This window comes from Tyto alba, unplaced genomic scaffold (assembly GCF_018691265.1).
Source record: "Tyto alba isolate M040663 unplaced genomic scaffold, T.alba_DEE_v4.0 Super-Scaffold_46, whole genome shotgun sequence".
NCBI lineage: Eukaryota > Metazoa > Chordata > Aves > Strigiformes > Tytonidae > Tyto > Tyto alba.
In genome coordinates, this window is record NW_024881322.1 from 15542105 (window position 1) to 15566987 (window position 24883).

The window sequence follows — 24883 nt, forward strand, 5'->3', positions numbered from 1 at the left end:
TTTTTGTTGTTATTGGAGCACGGCGTTATAGGTTAATGCCTAATAATCTGTCATTAACATCCCTAATTGTATGTTTCTGTAATTGGACACCACGGTGGGGGGGGGAAGGTGTGAATGTTCACCTTTTGTGTTTTAGAGGTGAATTGTAAAGGATTTAAAAGTAAGAATTCCTAAGTAGGGAAAATGAAAAAGTTGTATCCAAGGTACAAGAAGAAAAGACCAGTGGTGTTTACGGTTTTAACAGTGAGTGGTTTACCTGAGAAAGCTGTAGGACAGCTTCTTGGCTTCCTTCCTGCTGGGAGTGAGGTCACGAGCGCTGCAATTCAGTGTTCAAAGAATTACTCCATGCTGTACCTGTGCCTCCCCCACAGCCTGCGTCACAGCTCCGCTTCCAAATGGGCACCTTAAAACAAACGAATCCCATAAAGAAATAGCAAATATAGTCCTCTGACTGTCTCGTGCTGTCAGGATGAGAGGAAATAATATTCTATGCTTAGCAGGAGCTTAGCAGAAGTGGACTGTCAAGCCAGCGAGGTTTTCGTAGGTTGATGTGTATTTTCTGTATGTAATTTCATAGAATAGGTTCACTGAATCTGCAAGGTAAGTGATCAGTGAAGAGTACCAAACCATTTCTCATGGAAAGATCAAAGAGCTTGCAATGCTTTCTATGCAGTGGTAACTACTTACCTTCCATGCCAGTCTGTGGCCATTTAGCTGTGTCCAATATATTAATTATGCCAAAGACACTTGCAAGTTCTCAAAGCCAAAACCAATGATGTATCAAGCTTTAAGTCAACTTACTAAATCCTGAGACAGACGAAAACCATTGAGAAACATAAGGAGTCTGTAATAACCTTTTTGGCAAACAGGCCAAATTTTACCTTGTAAAGAGAAAAGAAAATGGTCACAGAAGTTCTCGGGGTACTGCAGATGTCATTGGGCTAGGAGTTGTACGTGGCTACATTAAAAGGTAGTACCTGCCTGGCAGCTTACAGTCTCTAACTCCAATCCTGATAAGGCTTATGCCTGTCTGCAGTCGTACTAACTTCAATAATACGATCCACATGCATGCACTGAATAGGCATGCAGTGGTGACCTAAAGGAACTGAATGCCCGGGGAGGCTGTCACAGGGAAAAAATGTTTAAGGCAGGAACACAGTGGAAATCATATGATGCTTGTTCCCTTGTTAATGTGTCTGCTTCTAGAAATGAGGGGGTAAAAGATGGGATCTACTCTGATGCGATCAGCATGAAGCCCAATTTACAAAGCCCTTAAAAATATCAGTGGAGACGGGAAGGTTTGCAGCCCTAAGGGCAAACATCTTGCCGATATAATACCTTTTATTATATAGTATTATGGCAATACATACTTTTGGCACTTCGCAAACACCTTGCTCTTATTCATACTTCCTACTGAAAATCAAAATAAATAAAATGCTGCCCTAAATCCCCCCAGATTCTCAGATGTGGTAGGTTTATTTCAGGTGCCCATCTTTACACCCTCCCCAGAAGGGCCTCTCCTTCAGAAAATGCGGACCCTTTGAAACACATCAGATCAACACTTAAAGCCTCAGGCTTAGAGGAAAATTAATTACTTTCGAACATCTTGGACACCTGGATTGTTTCCAGAAGTTGGTCCCTGCCCATATGAGCAGAACTGGTTCAGTATCAGCTAAATCTGTTAACACAAATTAAGATCAGGGGAAAAAATAACCTCAAAGACTCGTGACTTTTTAATAAGCCTTGAACACCAAAACCAGCACAAGACCAACTGGGATTCTGACCTAGAAACATTCTATTCTCAGAAAGACAAAGAGGGGAAAAAAAGCTATGATGGGAACCATTAAAAAAAAAAAGAGAAACTCCCATAATACTTGAAGGTTTCTGTGCAGACAGATCCAGCTTGTTGACTTGTGCACAGAGCTGTGCAGGACGGGGATGGAGAGAGCAAAAGGGCGAAGGAAGTGGTGGAACCTGCCACACCATTTGCACGTGCAGCATCCATAGTCAGACCTTTAACTTGATCTGAGTTGTAGCTACTGGTTTATCCATCCACCCCTGGAAAAAGGACAAGATATGCTGGATGCTCACAAGACAGCTGGATGTGAATCAGCTTCTCTTCCAAAAATGAGTCAGGACAAGAGGAATTTCAGAGAGCAGCTGACTGCAATCCATATTTTCCCCCTCAGAATATGTGTGGGAAAAGATTGGAGGGAAAAAATATCTGTTTAATGCTTTAAATTATATTTCTATTTTATTCACTAAATCTTAAGTCTTTCTATAGCTCCCGTTAGGGAAGCCAGGGATTTTTTTTTCATTTTGCAGAACTGTGGCAGAAAAACATGGAACAACTCCACAGGAGCTTGTGCCAGGTCAGGCACTTGGTCTCCAGAGACCCGGGCTGTGTCCCTGCCCATGCACCATCCCCTCTCTTAGGCTAAAACATACCAGCCTAGACAGGTTCAGCACAACTCCAGGGCTGTTTCCTACGGTGAACCCACCTTTAGGGATATGGGGACAAGCTTTTCCTATGGAGCTACAGCATAGGGTTTTGCCCAACATGGAGGCATGACAGTCCAAGAGCCAGACAAAAGCACAAACCACACTTTTATGGACTGTTGACGAGTGAGATTTTTCCAAATGTTGGGTGCTTTGTGTAGGCTCCACAGGAGATAGCTTTATAGGATCACTGTTTCCTAAAAGTGTTGGGGTCTCTGAAAATTAGACTGCTTGATCTGGCATTTTCAAGACACCCCCTCACTAGGAGCTTTCAAAGGAGGCTGCTAACAACATACATTATTTCCTCATAAATTTATTGCTACTGTAATCTTCAAATACTTGTTTGTGGGGTTTGCTGATCAAAGCTAGATTACCAAGGGCTAAATACAATGAAATTTGACAAATGTGGCATCCATGAGACACACAGGTGTGTGCCTTAGAAAAGGCAACAGGAGCAGTTAGCGGGGAATCACTGCTGCTCATGATGCTGGCAGGTATCCATGCCCACAGACTTCTTAAATTGAAGGCTGCAGAGGAAAGATTTTGCCTATGACCACAACACACACATTTTTCTGTTTGCCTTTGTTTTCTTTTCTCATCGCATGCTTCTCAGCTCTCTGTGGGAATTAGGAAGAGTGATAAAGAGATACCATCACTTTTATACAGTGTTATTCCCAGGGACCTCTGCTTAGGTAGAAAAAGCCTCTACTCAGTGTTACTTCCAATTTATCTGTGGCTTTTGCAGTTCATAGGACACCGGTGCAGGTAAAGCAGAAGACAGTGCTCCCAGGTTTCACAAGCAGCTCAGGGACTGACTCACTGTATCACTGTGGCTAAAACCATAAACTTTGGGTGTCTCAATTCACACGTGTAAAAATAAGTGACTAAACACTTCCTGGTTCCTACTTCGCTGGGAGATAGTGACATTTAATGGCTGCAAAATGCTCTGGCAGCCTAAGATGTCATTTTACTTAGGTATGAAATTGCCCATGTGCAGTACACGCCTGTTAAGAGGCACTACAATGTGTTCCAGAAACAAACAAACAAAAAAAAGTATTTTGCAGCCTGGCACAGGGCATGTTGTAGGACCAGAAGCATAATTACAGCAGCCACAGTTGGCACTTATTAGAAAATTAAAGAAGCTGTTAACAGGTCATTAATAATCTGTGACTACCTGCCTTAATAGTATTCTTCAGTCAACAGGCATGAGTGTGAGGGGGTGGAGGAAATGGTCACACCTTCTTCTAAGTCACCGTAGAGGGCCGATACCCTTCTTTTTCATCCCTCTGTAATCTGTTTACTTTCCGCGTCTCTCCCGCCTGGCTCTTCCCTCTCTGCCAGCTCTCGCACCCAAGGACCACAAGGCTCTGGGCCAGGGCAGCCGGCAGCCGCACCTGCAACGGCCGGTCCCGGGGGAAAGCCAGCCCCGTGCTTCAGCCCAGCCTGCTCCCTGTTTCCCTCCTCTTCCCAGCTGCCTCCAGACACCTCTCCTGAGTGTGTGCTCCTGCTTTTGAAGATCGGTTTGGCTGCCAGTGACCCCTGCCCATTTACAACACACTAGGATTTGCTCTCTCGTGTCTTGCTCTCTCACATCTTGCTCCTCGCCTTCTGTGTGTAGGCAGACGGTTGGAGGAGGGGAGAAAAGCAACTTGCTTCCCCGTTTCTTCAGACAAACACACGCTCTCTAGAGCAGACAGATGCCTTAAAGTCAGATCCAGGACATCAATTCATCTTCGGGGTTCAGCTGTAGTGTATAAAGCATTTGCTGGCTCTGCTCTAATGCTTTTTGACACTGTCAGGCCCCCTTCAGTGAACTACTGCCTTGTAACCAACTTGACAGCAAGTATTGTTCTACGTTTATTAATACCGTACGTGCCATCTTCAAACTGACATGTTCCAAGGCCAGGCATCAGCTGTGCTCAGCGCTGGCTTCAAAAAAAAATATTCAGACAACAACAGAGACCTCCTGCTGCTAATAAATAAATAAATAAACCGAAAACATGCCTTTACCATGCTGCTGCCACACCTTTTTACCCTTTCAATCTCAATTTTGCAATATTTTTTTCTTTTCCTTGGTGTCTTAAAATTTGAAGTACCCACTTCCCTGCACCCTTCCCTTTTTGGCTTCTATAGGAAAGGACTTCCCCCCAGCCCCGAGTCTGAATTTATTCCTTTCTTTCTCTTTTGGATGCAAACCTAAATTCCAGAAACTTGAATCTACATAAAAGTTAATTAACTACAGGAACTGTTTTTCCTCTTCTTTTTATTTTGATGTTTTTGGAATACAGATGGGGATTTTTACTATAGCCACTGTAATTTTCTATTATTTTTAAAATGTTCAGCTTAATGCGTTATGTTTACTTAGTCAATAAGCTGATGATGCCCATGACAGGACCAGAAGTGTTTGGTTAGCAGTAGGGAGGAAAAAAAATCAATAACTCCAAGCATTTGGCAGCTTTGTGGGCAGGAAATCATTTGTATTCTCTGGTTTAAATCAATGACCTTCTTTTCTTTGCTGTTCCAACAGGAAATTATAAACTCTGTGAACACTATTTGCATAGTGCCTTCTGCAATACACTTGTATACCCTGGGCAAAACAGTATGTTAACCCCTGCGGTGCTTCTCTGAGGTCTCCATTAGAGAAACCTGGGCACTTCAGCACAGAGCTTTTCAGCTGCAGGCACTTGTATTTATTAGAAGCAGAGGCAGAACAGAGCAAGCTGTGAAAAGAGCTCCTTCTCCACTTCCATCGGCACCGTTGAGAGAGGAGGGCGTTACTATTTGATAACAGGGTTGTCTGCTGAGGAGTATGAAAAAATGACTTCTTTGTAACTTGGCAAGATGTTGTATTTTCCGGATGACAGACAGAAACTTGCTACTTCTACATTAAAGCTGCAATTGCACTTTCGTCTCTTGCTTATCAGCGTTGCCCTAATTTGCCAGGTATGGTTTGAAAGTGCTGTGCCTTTGCTTGAACTCAGCTTAGCATTACAGAGTTCATGCTTCTGAAAGTTTCAGCCTCCTCTAACCTGCCCTTTTGCTAAATGCACTTAAGGAAGAAAAAGAAATTGCTACCCTGTCTTGCCATGCTGAAGGGGAAGCTGTTCTGGGAAGGTGATGTTCTCGGAAAAGGCAGTGTTGAGCCTGGCACTGAACTTGCCTTCTAACATTTCCTGCTGCCCACCACTGCATTAAGTCCAGCTCAGCTCTCTTAGCATGTAGGAGAGCTGCCATTCAAGACGACAAGCGAGTCACAGGAGATGGAGGAGGTGTGTGATCCTTTCTTCTATGTTTCCCCCAATGTAATCACGGAGCTAAGTGTTGAGGGCTTGCACTGTAAAGCTCCTGGACCTAAGCACCCCTAGATGTGCTCATCATCATCCTGGGCAGGAGAATGACACGGTAAATGAGTCTGAAAACCATGATTATAGCCCCAGAAACAACCAAGGCCTCAGTAGTCTGCACTGAAATTAAACGTCATAAAAATTCAGGCATCCAGATTTCTCTGCTTTGCTTTTGTACATGGTAACTCCTTTCACAGTAGTTCTCAGCAGCCCTCCTGTGCTCCCAGTGCCACGGGCACAAAGCTGTAGTCATCAGGTGATATTTGAAGTATATTTATTAGTTATGTCACAGCTCTCCCTCCCTGAAACAAAAAGGATAGGAATGTTACTTGGAGTGACTAAAGTGGAAGTAGTATCTAATGCTTGCACTCCTGCTTTGTTTCCATTAATTTGCCAGATGTAAGGTTGCCCATCCTGTGCTCACAGCCATTTCATTCCTTCCCACTGCAAACTCCACATGCTTGTTGGGGTTGCTTCCAGAGCTCCTCACTGTTGGAGCACCCTTTGCACTTGTAAAATTTGCTGTTCCTGACTGAAGGGAGCCACCAAGAAAATGAGTTACCTTACTTTCTCACTGACAAGAGACCAAAGCAGCATCACAGTATGACAGAAGGGTTGAGGTCAGAATGCACCTCTGAAAGTTGCTTTGTCCAAGACCCTGCTCAAATGGGGTTGCCTACAGGACAGTGTCCACGTGGCTTTTGAGTATCTCCAAGAACAGAGACTCCACAACCTCCCTGGGCAACCTGTGCTACCACTTCGTCATCCTCACAGTGAAGAAGTGTTTCCTGATGTCCAGACTGCACCTCCTGTGTTTCGGTGTGTGTCCATTGCCTCTGGTCCTGTCACTGGGCACCACTGGAAAGAGCCTGGCCCCCTCTTCTTCACTCACTCCCTTCAAGTATTTACATACATTGCTGAGATCCCCCTTGAGCCTTCTCTACTCTGAACAGTCCCAGAAAGCAGAGTGCTAAATCAAAACTATTGCTCAGCTAACTTTCTTCTACTGAGTGGGTCAAAAGGAAACATGCCCTTCTTTCCCTGCTGCTTTTCCTCCCTTCTCCACACATACACCCCCTGAATGTCATGCTGCCACCTTTTCCCGTTGAACACCACGTACCTGGAATCTTTCCATATCACAACAAGAAATGTTTTCATCTGGAAAGACGTGCAAATAGAACAGCTTATGCCAGAAATATGAACTGGTTTGGTTAGTTTTAGGCTTTGGACTGATTTGCGAGTGATTTATGATTACAGATGAATAAACATAATCAGAAACTGTGGAGTGATAGTGGTGTACATACAAAGAGGAGAGCTGCTCCTGTTACACATGGGAACGTATGGGCCATAATCTAATTCTTTTGAGGTTGTGAAAGGTGTGTTATGTGGCTAATTCATTTCACTAATATATGACAAGCCACTTTCATAATGGAAAAAATTACTTTCCTAGCTAATTTGTTTTTTAACAACTTATCATAGTTGTTACCCTCCTAAGGGTGTATATTTTCCACTATGCTGAAAATTGGTATGGAATAAAAAATGCTGATAGACTCAAAAACTGTGCTTAGCTTCAAAACAGACGTTTGGGGGTTGTTTTTTTAATATATACAAACTATGATCTTTGAGGTTTCTGCTCAGAAGACAACCATGTGTTTCAGGTGGCCTCTGTTTACAAAAAGGAAAATATAACTTTTTCTGGGGAAAATAAATTAGATTACACTGCAGGAAAAGGAGATTTAGTGCTGTAGTGTTCAAGAGTACTCAGATGGAAATTCAGCTCAAGAACTCTGGACTGAATTTAGGGCACACATTTACTAACTGGCTTTGCTCTTGCATTGCACTTAAGTGTACTGCTGTATTTGTTCTGAATTGAATGGGATTTGCTGTAGAGGTAAAAAGCAAGACTCATTCTCTTTTGAGTTTAATACAGGGTAATGACTTTGCTGACTTCAGTAGCGTAATTCCTGATTTCTACCGCTATAACCAAGAACAAAGCCAGATTAGGAATGTACCTCAAAGTGAGTGTTCAGATGTGTGTTTAATCTTTGTTAAATGAAGCATTTGGAATAAAATGCACTATTCGCTGCTCTTGCCATTCTCTCCATAAATGCACTGTGAAATAGCTTGTGGGTTGGGTTTTTTTTTTAACCTTTGTAACATTAGTAATGAGGACCCATTGTCTCCAAATGTTACTCTCCTTATGTGATGCTTCTTCGGTGTAAACCAAATCACTTTAAATGAGGTCTAATTTGGTACCAGAAAATATAGAATTGACTAGTTTACTGTGTGTATGTACAAACAACAAGATAGCAGAATTGGCTGATAAGATATACAGAGCTAAAATTTACCAGATCTGCTCCTCTGCACAAGGCTGGCACAGAAGAGGAACAAAACTTCCTCCTTTCCTGCCCTGATACTCCTCACAATCCATTAGACACACCCTCAAGTGTCTTGTTCATTCTTCTCCCGTTGTTTTGGCCATTCCTTTCTAACAGGCCATTCTCCTCCAGCCAAGACAAGCAGCTAGGCAAGCAAATGGCGTTATACCCTGGCTTGGAAGTTCCTATAAGCATGGGATTTTCCCTTGAGGATGTTTTGTCTGGGCCATTTTATGATGCAAATGTCTTACTGGGAGAAAGAACTGGCCCTACAAGGTCTGATGCCTTGCTGAGAGATGAATACTAGTTAGCATATATAATATCCAGTATTCTGTGAAAAGTAAGAAGAAAGCAACCAATCATTTTTAACTTATGCAACAAGCTGCACCCCTCTGACTGTGTTTTTCCCCAAATCTGCTTGTTAATTATGATTCAATGTGTGCCATTTGTGCTTTATGGGACTAAGAGTCTAAGCCAGTTTACTGGTGAAAGTAACAACCTTCTCATTAAACATTAATGGCAATGTTTTAATTAGTCCCAGGGTTCTGGTAGAAAGTTAAGTCCTTCCTTCAATAACCAGCAGTTACAGATGCAGTAAGTGTTAATAACCTAATAGGAAGCAAACTAGGCAGGCGTACATTCCATCACCCAGAAAACAGATTTCATGTAGCTTTTTGACGGACTGTTCACACTTTAAAGCAAAAAAGTGGTTGATTTTTAACATGGAGAGTTGGGCTGTTTGCAGCACCTAAAGGTGCAGTCCCATCATGTTGTTTCTCATTTCTCTCAGACCTGATGTTTAATGTGCTCCCTGCTATACAATTTGAAGCTAAAAATGTCACCTGATTTAAGGGTGGGGAAAAGAAGAAATCCAAATGGGACCAGCAACCATTCTCAGCCTTTTAGCAACTGCCATCAGACACCGAAAGAATAAACACAAGAAATCATGAGATGTTTAAATAGCTTTGTTTCTGATAGGACCTTTTCAGACCACAAATGGACTTTTATAGGGAAGCAAGAGTATGCATGGGGGTTATGTGGCAGTGGGAAAGGGCTGCATATGTGAGTGTGACACCAGAAAGGATTTAATGGAAACGGCAAAGGAACAAAGTTTTATCAAATGCTGGCTCAGAAGGCCAACTGAAGCAACCAGCTTGTTGTCATCTCTATGAAAAAGGAGAACAGCCAGTTACACTGCCCTTTCTCCCTCATCTCTCCAGCCATCAAGGTTCTACTTGGGGGAAACTTTTCAATGGAAACCAGCAAATGGCAAGGAAACCCCAAGAAGAGGTTTTTGAAAGGCTGCTGTATCTTTAGGGATACTGTAACCCTAAGGGGTACTTTAGGGATACTGTATCCTGAATAGAGGTTTCTTTAGGGATACAGAGTTGTCACTTTGGTAACATCTCTTTCTGATACTTTTCTACCCTAGTAAAAAAAGCAGGCTGTCACTTTATTCCCTTAAGTACCTGGCCAGCTTAGGTCTTCTGCACTTTCCAGTTTAAGAAGTAATCTGAAATTGCACAAAGAAATCTTGAGCTTTTGTCACTGCCAAGAAGCAAGACTGTTTCTGGCAGTGGGCTGTGATTCACTTCCAGTGAGCCACTGCAGTTTTCCAGCCTCAGCAGTGCTGTTCTTCAAACACAACCCAACATCAGCACAGTGCAAGGCTGTACTAACAAGACCCCATATATAGTAGTTTTAGCACAACAGGGAGAGATCTGGCAATATGAGTGTCAGCTACATAGCATTGTGCTCTAGTCATTTGTCCCCTGGCTTTAGTTTTTGTATGATAGACTGGTAACTATAATTATTTTAAACACAATCATGCAATGGAGGCAGGCTTCTAAGGCCTGACTTACCGTATTCAGATTGAAGCTCAATATCTATGGCTTGAATTTTAGGCAGCTGAGGAAGCAGAGAGTGTTATTTGTCCTGTAAAGCACTCGGCGACACAAGAGGCTTTTTGGTGCCAATCCTCTGAAACGGTGGTTCAAGATTGCTATCACTTGGTAGACTCAATCCAGCTAAAAAGCTCTCCTGACAGCTTTTATCCAGGCTCCACCTAGAACTAAAGAGAAAATGCAAAGGAGTGGGGATGCCTCAGAGGAATAATATTCAGACATTCCTAAGGATTCAACAGGGTCCCTCAACCTCCCACTCCAAGACAACATCTAGTACTGTCAGTCCTACTGCCTGTGTTTTCCTTATAACCGCTTTACAATAAAGTGAGAAGTTAGCACATGACATCTTGACATGACAGTAGTTCCATCAAAAGCTTTGTCCAGCCTTATTCACAAAAACCTTATGAAAATAACCACACCTTCTTTTGCATGAAAACATGCCTGCTGGCTGCCTGAACAGCACTAGTAGTATTTGTAAAAGGGAGGTAACAGACGATGTATTTCAGCCCTACAACTAAATATGATTTTCATAATGGACATTCCTCCTGTACAGCTCTTCCTCTGTTGATAATAATGAATAAATCCACAGTAGTCCATGTGCTGGGACCTTCTATTTACCAGTTTATCCAACTTTTATGAACTAGTCTACCTGAAAATGGATACATTCATTCTTCTAATGGCCCTTTGTGTTTACCATCCTCTGCATGTGTAACAGAAGGAACAAAGTAGAGGAGCTAGAGTTTTTAAAGATGAAACATTTCAGGCTGCAGCCAGGATCTTTAAACTAGTAAGCTCTGTGAGAAGTGGAATAAGAAAACCTGAGATCCTCCAGATTTGGGCCTCTTGGAATCTCCAAGGCTGACTGAGAGCACAGTTCTCTGCAGACTGTTCCCTGCAGAGAAGAGCCAGACCCTCTTCAGTATCCAGACACCTGCTGACACAAAATTCTAGTATCTTCACCATCTTAAACACCCTGAGGCTCTACGTCAGGTCTGTTATAACAGGAAGGGAGGTTCCCAAACTGTATAGACATGGATGCAGACACACGTACAACACACATGCTGAGACACAGTCATTTCCATAGGAAAACAGGCTGAAATATGTGCAAGTCAGTCAATACAAAGCCACGCAATTTTCAAGACAGCTGTTAAAAAGCTTGTTAAACTTTTGCTAAACTCTAGAAACAGGACCGTGTGCTTGTAACAGAACTGCCTACCACAGCATCCCAACAGCAGTCTCTGGAGTACTCCCAGCATACAGGAGTTAATGTTACAGCATCATTGATTAACTGTAATATTTGCCCCAAAAGAAATGAGACTTTCATCCATTGGCCACTCAGCCTTTATTAATAGGCCACTTTCCAATTAAACTTCGATGACATCTCTTGAAAACAAGTTTTACACCTACTATATTTCTTTTGGACAAAACAGTCTGCTCAGCTGTATTCCCAGCTATATGTTTTGTTTCTTCCAGCCTGCTGGCAGCCACAGCTACTTATAAAGAGAGCAAGTTGTGTCAACTGCTAGGATTTTCTACAGTACATATTACATCACCTTTCCTGAGAAACTTGTCTGAGAATATCCCTGTTCTTGCTTTCTTCTTTCATAATGTCCTTCACATTCCTCTTTCAATATTTGTTGTTCTCTCGGTGGAAGCTCAGTTGCTGGCATTTTAAGGAAAGGTTACATAGCAAAAGGGTCATTAACGGAGCTTTTTTTCTCACTGTGCCATGCTCCTAGAGTGAAAATGGCAGTGTGTGGCACCTTTAGAGAATGGTTCTCCCTCAGAAAAGCCTACAGCATTCATTGCTGCTTTCAGAACATGAAAAGGAATTTGGAGCATAAATTACCTTGGCCATTTTAATTCTAACAGTGAAGAAGTAAGGAGGAGAAAGAGCAAAAGACATAACAAAACCAAGACAGAAAACTGTGCTCTGGTGAAAGTAGGAAGCCAGATCCCTGAATCTTATCCTCACCCCTGATACTCAGGTGACTGTTCCCTTTGATCAAACTGACTGTGCCTCTGCTTGCATCTTTAGGAGCCTTGGTCCTTATGAAATGGACTTGGAAGTCAACAGTCATACGTCTTTCAAAACGTCCTCTAGATAAAATGTACCAGTTGAAGTCTGGTCCAGAGACAACTAAAGGTGCTGGGAGCCTGCCCAGCTCGGGTCCACAGATCTCAAAGTAGGCAATGTGAGAACAAAGTATGTGAAGTCTGGGGAGAGGATTTGAAATATGCTGGGAATGGAGCCTGGGAAAAAAAAAGATAAACATTTCCAACCTTAAGTGTATAAACCTGGATGACTTAATATACATGCTCACCAGTGTGAACACATGCACACCCGTGTGTGAGCTGGCACGTGAGGCGGCTGCTTGCTGTTTGTTTATGTGGGCTCTTCTACAGTCCCCCATGGCCACAAGGCAGTGTGTGCAGTATTCTGCCACGGTCCCTTGGAGGGCATCAGCTCAAAAGCACGGTAAGGATATTTATTTTGACTAAAGCTAAATGGCTGAACATGAAGTTGGGAGGTATCATCAATTCAAATGCAGTTCCGTCTTCTAAACACAGACACTCCTACATGATCTTCTTGAGTAGTTTGAGTCTTTCTATACAAACAGCAGAGAAGGAAATCTAATTCCGAGTCTAGGAAAGGAAACACAGCTAAATGAACGCTGTTAGCAAGGGCAAGCATATTATCTCCACCTGTTTGAGAGTCCACTGAGGTTGAACAAAATCTTTTCATGAGCTGTAGTAGAGACTTTATTACACTCCATTTGAAGGATCTGTTTAGGATTAAGCATTTCTTGAAAAACACATTGCTTTTACTCTCAAAGCATTTTACATTCCATGGGACTTGGTAACACTTCAATTTAGCAAAACACTGAACAATCTGTGTCATGTTAAACACGAAGTGTAACTGAAGCACCCTGTCCGCTGCAGTAGTGCTCTCTGGACTTCTGTTTTCTAAAGGATCTGTAAAAAATCAACAGAAAAAGCACACATTTTGAGCAGGCTTAAATTTAGTACAAATAGGTTCTCATATTTTCTGGAAAACTTTTAAAGAGCCAAAAAAACCCCAAAAAACAACAACAACAAAAGAAGAATTCTAAACTACTGTGCTTTGACAGCAAAATCATCTAAAAATTAGCTTAATCCTTTTAGGATCAGAAATCTGTGCAGATAGCTAAAGCAATGGATAATAAAATAGCCAAGCACTAGGTACCCAGTTGATGTACCAGCATGCTGTTGATAGTATATAAACAATGCTAAAAGAACAGGAAACTATTAAAGCAGAAGGCAATACTTCATTTATTATTCAGCCGGGATTGCTGCTTAGGAAGTCACTAATACAGTTTCATAATGAATACTAGAAGTGAGCACAGGCAGAAACTTGCCTGTTACCCAAATGAGCATGACTAGTGCTGAATCCTTCTCTTACTAATCTTAGAGCCTGAATTTCACTTCCAGAAAGGGAAGATTATTTGGGAGGTTCTGTTTTCACGCTTAATTGTAGAATCAGACCCATGGAGCTCTTCCAGCAGCTCTCTGGGTTTTGGTTTCTTCTGAGCAGAAAGAACATCAAAGAGTAACGAAGCCCAAAGCACCTGCTCCGAACTTGGTTTTCCGACCTGACAGTTGTGTGTCAGATTGGGAATTCCCTTCTCTTTTCCGGAAGGTAGAAAAGAAGGCGGGGCGGGGGGGGGGGGGCGGGGGTGGGCAGCCATAGGAAAGGAAAATTAGCCCAAAGTAGTATTAAGTTTTTGTTCCAGTTGATCTGTTCAGGATTTTGTCACTGGCCTCTGCCAGACCAGGAAAGGCTTCATTCTGTGTGTGAGAAACAGCACTAAGGTATCAGATATGAAGGGGACATCGTCCCAAACTAGTGGGTGTAGTATGGGGTCCCTGGAATGGGCAGATCCCTCCTCCCGTGGTACCGTGCGACTCCCCTGTCACTTTTGACAGAAACCACTCCCAAGACCAGGTGGGTACTTTCCTACTTTTCCTGTCTTTAGAGTCTCAGGTGAAGAGGCAGCTGCCTTGTGCCAACTGATTGGGAAACGTTAGGCATGAGGTGTGTCTTCCAAAAGGTCTGAATCAGGATTACAATGCCCAAGTCAGACACCTAAAGTAAGGAGGCAGGCTCAACCCAGACTAGCCTTTCCCCTTCCTGAAATGCTGAAGTTGCTGATTTTCCCACTTGTCTTCTCAGTTGCTACGGACTTCTGTTAGAAAAAGGGATTATACAGTAACTTAATTTCTAAAGCACAAAAAAAATGCTGCAATGAGAGATTCAGATAATACCACTGAGGAGCACTTGGTGTCATGTATGGAAGCCCTGTGTAGGATGGGCTGCTATCACAGATAAAACCAACTGTGTTAGTAACAGACTGGAAGCTGTGGCTTCTACAGAGAAAATGCAGACTCCGGACAAATGAAGGAACATTCAATAGGAAGGGAACTTCCAACCATATTTTGCCACACCATCTTCCATTTTTACCCCCCTCTAATGCTCCCACTCCATCCCTTGTCCTCCTGCCCTTTTGCAAAAATCAAAAATGGCACTGGTTGTGTTACAACTACAGATCATTTGTCAAAGATTTTTCTCCTCCCTCTCTGTATGAGCTAATCATTCCCAGGAAGTTTTCTGGGGTGATGAGTCAGTGGCACAAAGAACTGACAGATTACATGTGGTATTTTCCTTCTGCTTTTTTTAAGCACGGCTGTCACCTCCATCCACAAGCACAGAAGGGGTAATCAAACATACTGAAGCTTGGAGCTCTAAGGATAATGTCTGCAAAACCTGAAGCTTCCAGTAAACGCCTTGTATTTTTTGGTACCAGGCATTTATGAATGTTTACTCAGCAACACACTGTGTTAAAAGTTGCAACATTCATTTTTAAACATTAATTACCAAGGCATGATTGCTTCAAAAATCCACTGCCTGGGGCCAGGGCCTAGGAAGTGGAAAATGTCATTTCAGAGAGAGATGAGAACAAATGCTGAGACTTTTAATTGCAGGTTAGTACAAATGACTAACAGTAAAGAAAAAAATCATTTGGATGTATTTGTTGTTCTGAATGTTGAATTCAAAACATAGCAGTGAGTTGCCTGGAGTTTTGTTTGTTTTTTTTTTTTGTTTGTTTGTTTGTTTGTTGTTTTTTGTTTTTTTGTTTTGTTCATTTGGTTGGTTGGTTGGTTTTGTTTTTGTTTTTTTTCCTGCTCTTCTTTTTGTAAAAGTCAGAGATGCTGGTGAATTTCGGAAAGGTGCAGGAAGTATACTTCTGAAAATTCAGTTAAAATAATTTACTAGATTGAAAGAGAGAAAAAGAAAGAGAGAAAGAGGGAAAGAAAGAGGGAAAGAAAGAGGGAAAGAAAGGAGGAAAGAAAGAAGAAGGAAAGGAGGAAGGAAGGGAGGGAGGGAGGGAGGGAGGGGGGGAGGGAGGGAGGGAGGGAGGAAAAGAAAGAAAGCTAAATGATGGATGCAAAGTCAGGCAACAGTTGCAATAATTGTTGGACAGTTACTGTGCTCATCTGGAGTTTCATTTTGGGATGAAGGCTGCAGTGATTCTCAGCATCTACCTCCATCTCCCTTAGTTCTACTGAAATCCACCTGGATTTACCAAGAATATAACAACGGATCAAGCCTGTTTCATCACATTTGGAACAAAAGATTAAATGCTGCCCTGACTCAATATTGCTGCATCAGGTGTCCCAGCCTGAACCCAACAGAACCACTGCAATAGCAATGACATCTTCACCTCCGCCCTTCTGGCCTTGCTGCTGGCAGACCGGGGACAGCCCTGTGTGTGCATTTTTGCAGGTCATCAGAGGCACTTCTTTTCCCACAAGGGTAGAGAACTTGTTCATTCTAGCCCCCCATCACCCTTCGGTATTGGCCATGCCTGGGAGTGCACAACTGGTGGGAGATGTAACTCACGGCCTGGTGGGCCTGAGGCTGGGCTCTTGTTTGACCATAGGAGAGACCATAAGGGCAGGGTCTGTGATGGTCCTCAAGTTGCAGTTATGCACCAAAGCCCAGAGGCCAAAGGGACTCTAGATGGTGACACTCATCTTTTCTAGCATTGACATTCACCAGGATCCTCCAGTTCCGCTTCTGGGTGTGCTCAGAAGCACTTCTGACCTCACAGCACTGAACAGCTTGCTGCCTGCCTCGCTAGGATTGAGAAATGGCATGCCATTTCACTACCAGAAGGGCATCAAAAACCTGTCTAGACCACCATGTCCCATCCAGAGGAGCAGAGAGAAGGCAAGAAGATGGTGGTGATGATAGTCAGTGTTTGTGTCCCATCTCCTCCCCCCATTTGCTTCTATCTAACAGTTCCATACAGCAAGCTTTTTCCCTGTGACCTGGGAGATCTGGTTTCAACACGCCCCGAGTACGTTCTCTCCCTGAGTCGGTCTGCACCCTTCTGTTAAATGGGGACTAAAAGACCTTATTTACCTCAAGGCCATTCTCACCAGGCCTGTACTGCAGACCTTTGCCCACAGGCCAGTTTTTTGCAGGACCACGCTGTTAAGAGGTTGCTCTCTGCTGAGTGGGCTGGCTGCAGCCATGCCACACAGGGTTCAGTTCACACCTCCCCTCGTAACCCTGTGGCTAACAGCCGCTATTTTCTGTGCATGGGCTTGGTGGGGTTTTCTTCAGTTCAAAGTACAGAGAATACTAACAGGTGTATGCTGCAGGCCAGCAGAGCAATGCTGCATCAAAACCATTACAACACTAGAAAAAAATGTTGTGTGCTCTAAGAAAGGGATGGGCGAGGGCACAAAATATGCTGTTGCCTAACCTTGAATACCACTGAAGCACTGTCCTTGTTGAAGGAAATACATTTGGTGTCTTCCACATCTATCCTGTCTGTCTGGAGCAAACCCTGGGCTGAACTACATGGTTGATGACACTTGTGTTTCCCCTTGGGGATACTAGCGGATTTGTTCCAAAAGAGAGCTCAGACACTGACGGGTGCCTGACGTACTGACCACGGGTAGGATGAATGACCAGGAAACCCATCCCTAGAGCAAAACAGGAGTGCACCAAGCTACTAGTACAGACAGAGCATTTTTAAGCAATAGTCATTCTACTTCAATGGGGCCCATGATGTTCAGGAGAGGTATCTACTGAGCTCACTCTACTCAGACAAAGCACGGAGCAGAACATCGGAACCAAGTGAAACACCGTGCTGCACAGCAGTGCTCAGTTGGTGTGCACAAAGAAGTAATGACAACATTCATTTTCTCACTATTCCTCCCTCTCACACTTTCAAAAACCCAGGTGGATGTTGCACTTATAGGGTGATGCCTGGGAGTGTGCAGGAAAAGACTGGGGCTTGCCCTGCCTCCCATCCTTGCCTCCTTTGCCAGCGATCCAGTGACCAGTTTCAGTTCTGTTTTATCACGGGTATGACCGGGAGACTGAGGGGAGTCTCCTGCGCCTCTCTGCCCTCTTGAATGTCACTGCTGCTCTAGGGAAACCCAGCTGCCACTATGTTTTCCTGACCGCCTCTAAGATGATTGTCAAGGACAGAAAATATTAATTAAATTTTAATTAATAAATTGAATACTGTGGGGTTAATTATAGCTATTTACAGGGAGTGTATGGGATTTGGAGGGCCTACCTTCTGGTGTTTCTGCATAAAGTGTTGCCTCTTCCCCTAAGCTCTAATTAGCTGGCTTTTTTTTTTTTTTTTAATAGCCAGTTTCCAAATGATTGCTCAGTAGCTCTTATTTTGTTCCTCATCAGCAGTTCCCCAGCACAGCTGCTATGGAAGGGAAGCAGCCCTGCAGTTTGCCTTGCAGGGAGCAGGTGATAAAGAATCTATCCGAATTGGTGTAAACCAACAATGTAAAAAAAAAAAAAAGAAAAAACCTGAGAGGCCCAGCCCCTAACATTGTCTAGCAAGGGAACAAAGGACAGCAGTAGAAATAAGAAGGAACGGGAATATCTGAGGCTGCTGCAAGGTCAAAAATTTTCACTCCATATGCAGCTCTCTTGTCCAGCCGCATGTTCTGCCTTCCTGCATATGCGTAACAACAAGAGTCATCAAAAGCAGATAAGCACCTGGGAAATAGCAGGCTGTTCCAGCACAAAGACAACTGTGCAACTCAGAATAATTTCTGTTCTACTCCTTATTTTCAACCTATGTGTTTCCTCCTTAGTAGTAAAACCTTTTTAAAATTTAAATAGACTTCATTATCTGTATTTTAAAACCACTTTTAGCTACTCAGTGTATAGCTATAAAGGACAAGTGTCCTTTCAGGACACTGCTAAACCAAAGGCACACAGCAAATGTGCTATGCCCAGGTATCAGGAGTTTATTGCAGCCTGCTTTCCAATTTCATGCCACTAGATGCAAACTAATAGTGCCTAAGAACCAGCACAGAAGAGAGCTTTGGGAGTCTGGGGGTTATTTTGCAAAAAGTGATCAACACGATCAGCAGCCAGCCCGCTGCTTTCCCTCAAGTGTCTCGTCCTGCCTGCACGGCTGCCCCAGAGGGAGCGGGGCGCAGCGGCTGGAGGACGAGGCCTGGCAGCGGCGCCGCAGCCGGCGCCTGGCCCCGTGCCTGCCTTCCCCTTCCCACCGCAGCAGCAGGCTCTGTGTGGCAGGCGTAGCAGCCAGGTTTTGGCTCCTGCTGAGGTGAGATAGGGTGAAGAAATGGGGGAAAAAAAAAGGTTGCTTTTTTTTTTGTAAGCAAGACCAATAATGCTAGTAAGGGAAACTGGCGACAGACTGGCCAACATGGATAGCAGGATATCCTCAAAACCCAGCATGGATCCCTGTGGCTTCTGAGGTTGGAAAACCATTGCCTAAATTAAGAAAGCTATCTTCCATCTCAAGAAAGGAAATATAAAAGCCGGAATTGCTCTTGCAGAAAAGCCCAACTCGTCTGGCTCCTCAAGCACGCTCGAAAATTTTCTCCACTCCCCTTTGCAGCGAAACGGTTTCACTGCCCAGGGGCACTGAGCTGAGGGCTTTCCAGCACCAAGGTGTCTCCCTGCCCTACACTTTGTCTGAAAGCCTTGGATTACAGTGCCAAAACCCTGCTCCAGGTCTAGTTTTCACAGCCACAGATTCCCCCAAAAAGGAGAAGATAAAGCACTGTCTCCTCTTTTAGTATTTAGAATTGTGTCACCTGAGAAATGTTTGCCAGTGTGTGTGATAACTGCTCACACGCACACATGCACATCTCCTAACAGAGCAGCTGTGCCCACACAGCACTAGCAGCTTTTGCAAGACATCATTTAAAAAAAAAAAAAACAACCCCGAATGGTGTCTTCAGACAGGCTTTTCCCCACTTCAACGGCAAAACTAATTTTGTAATGAGGAGGTAAAGATCCCGCTGCTTAAAGCTTTTGCTTCTCCCGAGGCTCAAATTGCTTATTCAAATCGCAAGATCCCAGTCACACCTATGACTATTGGTCACCCTCATGCCGGTCACCCCTGGGCTCAGAGGCCTGGAGCCAGGCAAGGAGAGCACAGGCTTGGTTGCAGGCTGGGTAAGGAGTCTGAGAGTCGGGATTAGCCAGGCTGTTTCCAGCTGGGCTGGGCCCGGTGAGCTGCTGGCAGGCTCAGGCTGCCGGTGCCACCTTCTGGACACATGCACAAGCGTTATCCACATTCCCCTTGGGATGGAAGCAACACCGTAAGGAAAGTGTCTTCACTTCACTCCCCAGCTTTGCTTTTTGTTACCACACACCCACCCCGCCCGCCCCCCGCGCCTTTATGTAGCTCATAACTAAGTGGGGAGCAGCCCCAGCATAACCCAAGACGTGGAAAAGTATGTACTGCAAGCTTGGAAAAAATGCTCCCTCCTTTTGGCATTCCCTCTTCTCCAAGCATCTCTGAGAAACAGCCAAGCATGGGAGAAGTAGAGACCAGACAGTGGCACTCGTCTTAAGAGACATCTGTGCATTTTAGGCCAGGAAGGAAGAGCAGGGGGGCATGCAAGGGCACCCTGGTTAACACTAGTGGCACCGTCTCAGGGGCTCACAGAATATTAATTTCAGCAAGGACCAGCCTGTGGAGAGGTGTCTGACTGGTCTTGCTGTCCAATTAGTTTTAATGGCCATGTGGGAATGCAGACATCATGAAGTCTTGCCGTTTATGTCAACGGCAGTCGTGTTCTCAAAGGAAACTGTCCTCTCTAACATCCAAACCACAAACTGTTGAGCGTGGTTACACCACAGGCATTACTGAGAGCAAGGCTAAGGTTAGAGAGGCCACCTCATCCTGAAAGTATCCAAAATTATATCTCCCGCAGACAGCAGCTGCAGTTCCACCTATTTCTTATAGCTGCAGAGTGGGACCCGACCACCGTCTTGCGAGTGGCAAACAGGCTGTATACATCTAACACAGCCTCAAGACCCGCTTGCAGAATAAGCTTGGGAACAACTTTTAGTGCAAAGATGTCTCCAGGGAATGGTTTAAAGATCACAAGTAGGAGCAGCAGATCAGGAAAAGCTGTGAGGTTGGAAAGAAATGTCTGCATTAGTAGGCGGCAAAAAAGAGCCAAGAGGAAGACCTATGGGGATGATGCAGAAGAAAGGCAGCAATGAAATGTCGCAGGCTGCAGAGCGCAGCACTGCGAGGCTCCTCACTGAAGACTTGTTCTTCTGCCCCAAACTAAAATGGAGCTTAAGAAATGCAGAGTTTGAGGCTGTCAAATGCTTGCAGCAGCTGCAAGCACGCAGCATCTGATACAAAGGCCCTCAATTTAGTGGCAGCATTTTTAGGGATTACTGTAACACGAGGCAGCAGCGATAGAGGCAATGGGTCATATGAAACGCACAGGTAATGAAATATGGTCCATGATGGGAACTTAAATGATCTAAGAATTATACGGATCCTACTGCACTTCTATACTGCCAGTGATACCTGCTGCCATTTCAGAGACTGGGGCACAGCCGTGACATGGAGTCAGGCTGAAGGACCCACAAGGCAAACCTACAGCAACAGTAGGGCAATATATTTAATTCAGAAACATAAGGTACTTGAAATATATTTTTCATTACATTTATATTACATCTGTCAAGCTTTCCTTTAATGCGCACATAGCTTAATGATAAATAACAACCATGTGGTGATTAAAGCCACACCGTGGCTTTGATATTGCTATGTTAGTATTATGCAACCCAGTTTCAGATGCTGACCCATCCAGGTTGTCAGTTTTTACAGTTGGACTCCACTTGAGTTTAATTGCTGCGTAGCTGGCCAAAATATATGTACTGCTACTGCTTGTTTGTGCAATGGCTTCACTGGATTTCTTTTAATGTAGATTATTAAAAACAGCAATAGGCTATCGTCCACAATGGTGTAATCAGCGTAACTGGTAACAGCAGCTTATGTCAAAGCATCTAATTCCTACTGCTGTTACGTCTCAGTTCGCGTAGCTCTCTGGGAAGGACACGGACAACTCCTGTCTGAAATAAGTTTCAGCAGGCTCTGGGATTCTGAGCCTTGCAGAAAGGGATTCATAGATGCGCTTCTCTCTAGCACTGGTACTTGACTGTTATAACAAAGGGGGTCAGTGAAGTACTTTTACTCTATTTGGCTACTACACTGAGGAAATAGCAAGATCCCTATTTATAAATTTTACAATTTCCGGTCCATATTGATTTTAAAAGCATCTTTAGCATGCAGGCAGCTGTTTAATGCATTTTTGACCCAAAAGCAGGGCATTTGCATTAGTATTCCCACTAGAACATTTGTCCTTTCATGTCCATGCATTAAGGTCCTGTTTAAAATCTGTCCATGTCCTTAATCTCTCTGGGGAGCTTTCCCTGACTATTCAATGCTAGTCCACAGTCAGTAACAAAGGAGGGAGGGGGAAAAAAAAGACAGAGAGCAGTGTTTATGCATAAAGTTTAAGAGCCTTTTTGCGTAAAAAACACACACATACACAAACACCTCTATTACAGAGCCTGGCGTTTCCACAGCAAAGATCTGACAGGGTGTGCAGTTTTTCAAGTTAACTAACTTACAGTGAGGGCATGAGGCATCTGAGCTCCAGATGCACTCATTCGGGTAGCCAGGGCCATAAATAAAATAGAAAAGAATGCTCTGACTCTAACATGGCTTTTACAGAAATGTGTTGAAGATCTAGCAGATGGGTTTTGCTGTCTCAGATTTTACCTGTGTAACAAACCAAATGCATAAAGCGGCTTACTTCCTCCTTCAATTCAAAACCTTTGCCTTTGCTCCCATATGCTCCCGAGAAGATAGGGCTAATTTAAACAATGAGCAAAATCCTATCCCCCAGGGAAGCTGATGGCAAAACTCCCACTGGCTCCAGCAGGCTCTGGGTGTTGCTCAACATAAATGCAATTGGCTGATCTTGACTAACAGCATAACCAATACTGTAATCAAATTTGTATCCTTTCATGTACGAATCTGCCACCAGAATGCTGCCCCTGGTGCTGCTGTCGTCCCGTGGTTCTCATGGAAGGGCAAAGCCTGAGACACAGCTGCTACCACCGAAACTGGGCTGGCTGCAGCCTCAGCCCATGCTGAGAAGCAGCTCTCTTCCATGGATGGGTGAGAAATCCTCTCTTGATTTAGGACAACGGATCAAAACATTTTGTCATACCATTACTTTTGTTTTGCTCAATCTATGTACTGTTCTAATGAAGCAGGAAACTGGAATCCTGCATTTGAAAGTCAGCAAATCAGATAGCAAAAATTTCAGATTTTTGGAAAAGTTTGCCAGTTGAGAAATTAGTTTTCTCCCTCACAGGCACTTCATCATCATCATCATCATCATCCAGTCTAGCTTTCATAAACATCTGAGTATTCCTTCTGAAGCCAGTCTGCTGTTTGGGCAGATGGCATGGAAATTTTACAGTCCATTTCATCCCTGATGCCTACAGTTAATGCTCACTGTTAGTAATGGGGGATACACACATGGATACACATAAGAACACACACGCATATACAGACATCCTAAGAGAAGAAAACATTTCTGACGTATTCTGATAAGGGACTTAAATTGGTGAAGACAGATTCCTGAGCTCAGCACATAGTAGCAGTACATCCTCAAAACTGTATATTTGGCTGACGTTGGGAAAAACTGTGCACTGTGAGCAACTAAGCAATGCTTCCTAGTTTAGTATTTCTGGAAAATCAATTCCTTTGTGTCTCTCTGAATTCTTACCAAAATACATCTGCTTGTCTGTACTACTTAGTTTTAAAATATAACCATTTGGGTGGCCATATTCAGTTCGGTTATTACGGATGCTCACTGTTTGCCACACGTTGCTCTGATCTGTCCCTGCAGGTCTCAGATTCTCTTGCCAGAAATACATGTTGTGATTTAAGGGTATGTTTGACTCATTTAATTTCATAACCAGGGAATACATTTTTCCTCTCAACATTCTGGATTTCAAACAGGAAATCCTAGCACTGAGGATGGGGAGATGAACACCCAGCCTGGGAGTCCCTAAAACCAAAGCCTGCATCAGGAGGAAGCAACAGGAGCAACTCCAGGGCTGGGAGGCAGAACAGGCAGTACAGGGAAGAGGCACCAAGGGAGTTGCCGAACCAATGTACGGCTTATCCACGGTTGGGTATGTTCTTCCAGAGCCCTCAAGAGGCAACACTTGATTCAAGAAGCTCTTGCAATCTGGGTTCTGCTCATCTTTCTCAGTGCCTTGGCTCATCCCTGCCTGCTCTCAGGAGCCCCCCTGCAATGCACCCCAGCTTCCAGTCGAAGCACTGCTTTGTAATACAGCTTAGGGAAAGACGGAGAAGGAAGAAGAGAATAAACGTATTTGAAGACCGATGACTCAGACTAACTAGAGAATGTGCTTAAAGCAAGTTTGTTTCATGAATGGTAGTGTTCTGCTGTTTGCTTTGCCCCTTTTTGACTGGGTCATCCCAATTCTTTCTCTTCATTTACTGGTGACATAACTAAGTGGCCAGGAGGAAGCTGTCTCACCTATCATAAAAGCGGACGATGCAGTAATCACAGGAGGCTACTGTTCAACACAAAGCCATGAACTCCACTTTCAAGAATGTGCTAGGCTGTAATTTTGAAGAACGCACTTACTAGCAAACTCCTGTTTTTATAAGCTGCAAATCAAGACACAGCTCCCTTCAGCACTTGACCAGCTTTGTGAATCATGAGCCCTGCAGTGCATTGCTGAGACTTTGCTTTAGAAAAAAAAATCGTTTGTTCAACAGCAGAACACCCCAGTTCAGCCTTCGCTTTCCACAACTGCTGCTTAGTCTCAACACAGAATGAAACAGCTCCGGAATTACACATGCATTTAATGCCCTCTTTAGTATCTACCAGATTTGGTATAAAAGCATCATGGTGAATTTCTAAGTCTGACATCTGCTCGATTAAGCAACATTTTCAGTATCTGGCTACTTTGCAAAACTAGGCAGCTAAGTAAAACAGGCCTACTGCAGAGTCAGTCATGTGATTTTATTTATTTTGGGGGGTGGGGTGGGGTGTGTGAATGAGGGGTGTGCTAGAGGTTTCCCAGATACCCCTTATTTCAAAGGAGGAAAAAAACAATGGCCAGCTCTATACCAAACCACAGGTCAATAGATTTCAATGGTCCAAGGTTAAAATTGGCCTCCAGCTAGCTGCACAGACTTATCCCACAGGTATTAAACAGGAAACTTTTAAAGCTTAAAAATAGTTACAGTTATGTGACTTATTCTTGTAAAAGGATTTTTATCATGTACATGAAGACTAGAAGCCTTCCTCCTTTGAAATGTTTGTGTTTGACACT

The 24883-nt window shown here is 43.7% G+C and overlaps 1 protein-coding gene across 10 annotated transcripts in view; it reads right to left on the reverse strand.

Moving 5' to 3' along the window:
• The window catches only part of LOC104362957 (cytochrome c oxidase assembly factor 1 homolog), a 52564-nt gene that overhangs the window by 14012 nt on the left and 13669 nt on the right, over positions 1-24883 (reverse strand). For 4 of the 10 annotated variants that reach the window (XM_032987012.2, XM_042806270.1, XM_032987011.2 and 1 more), the window contains exons 2-3: positions 10084-10292; positions 257-403 (exon numbers count right to left, since the gene is read on the reverse strand). The gene's annotated coding sequence lies outside the window, so the exon portion shown is untranslated. Of the gene's footprint in view, positions 1-256; positions 404-5574; positions 6146-10083; positions 10293-12240; positions 12379-24883 lie in introns of all 10 variants that reach the window. The other 6 variants (XM_042806273.1, XM_042806269.1, XM_042806275.1 and 3 more) reach the window with 4 other exon arrangements.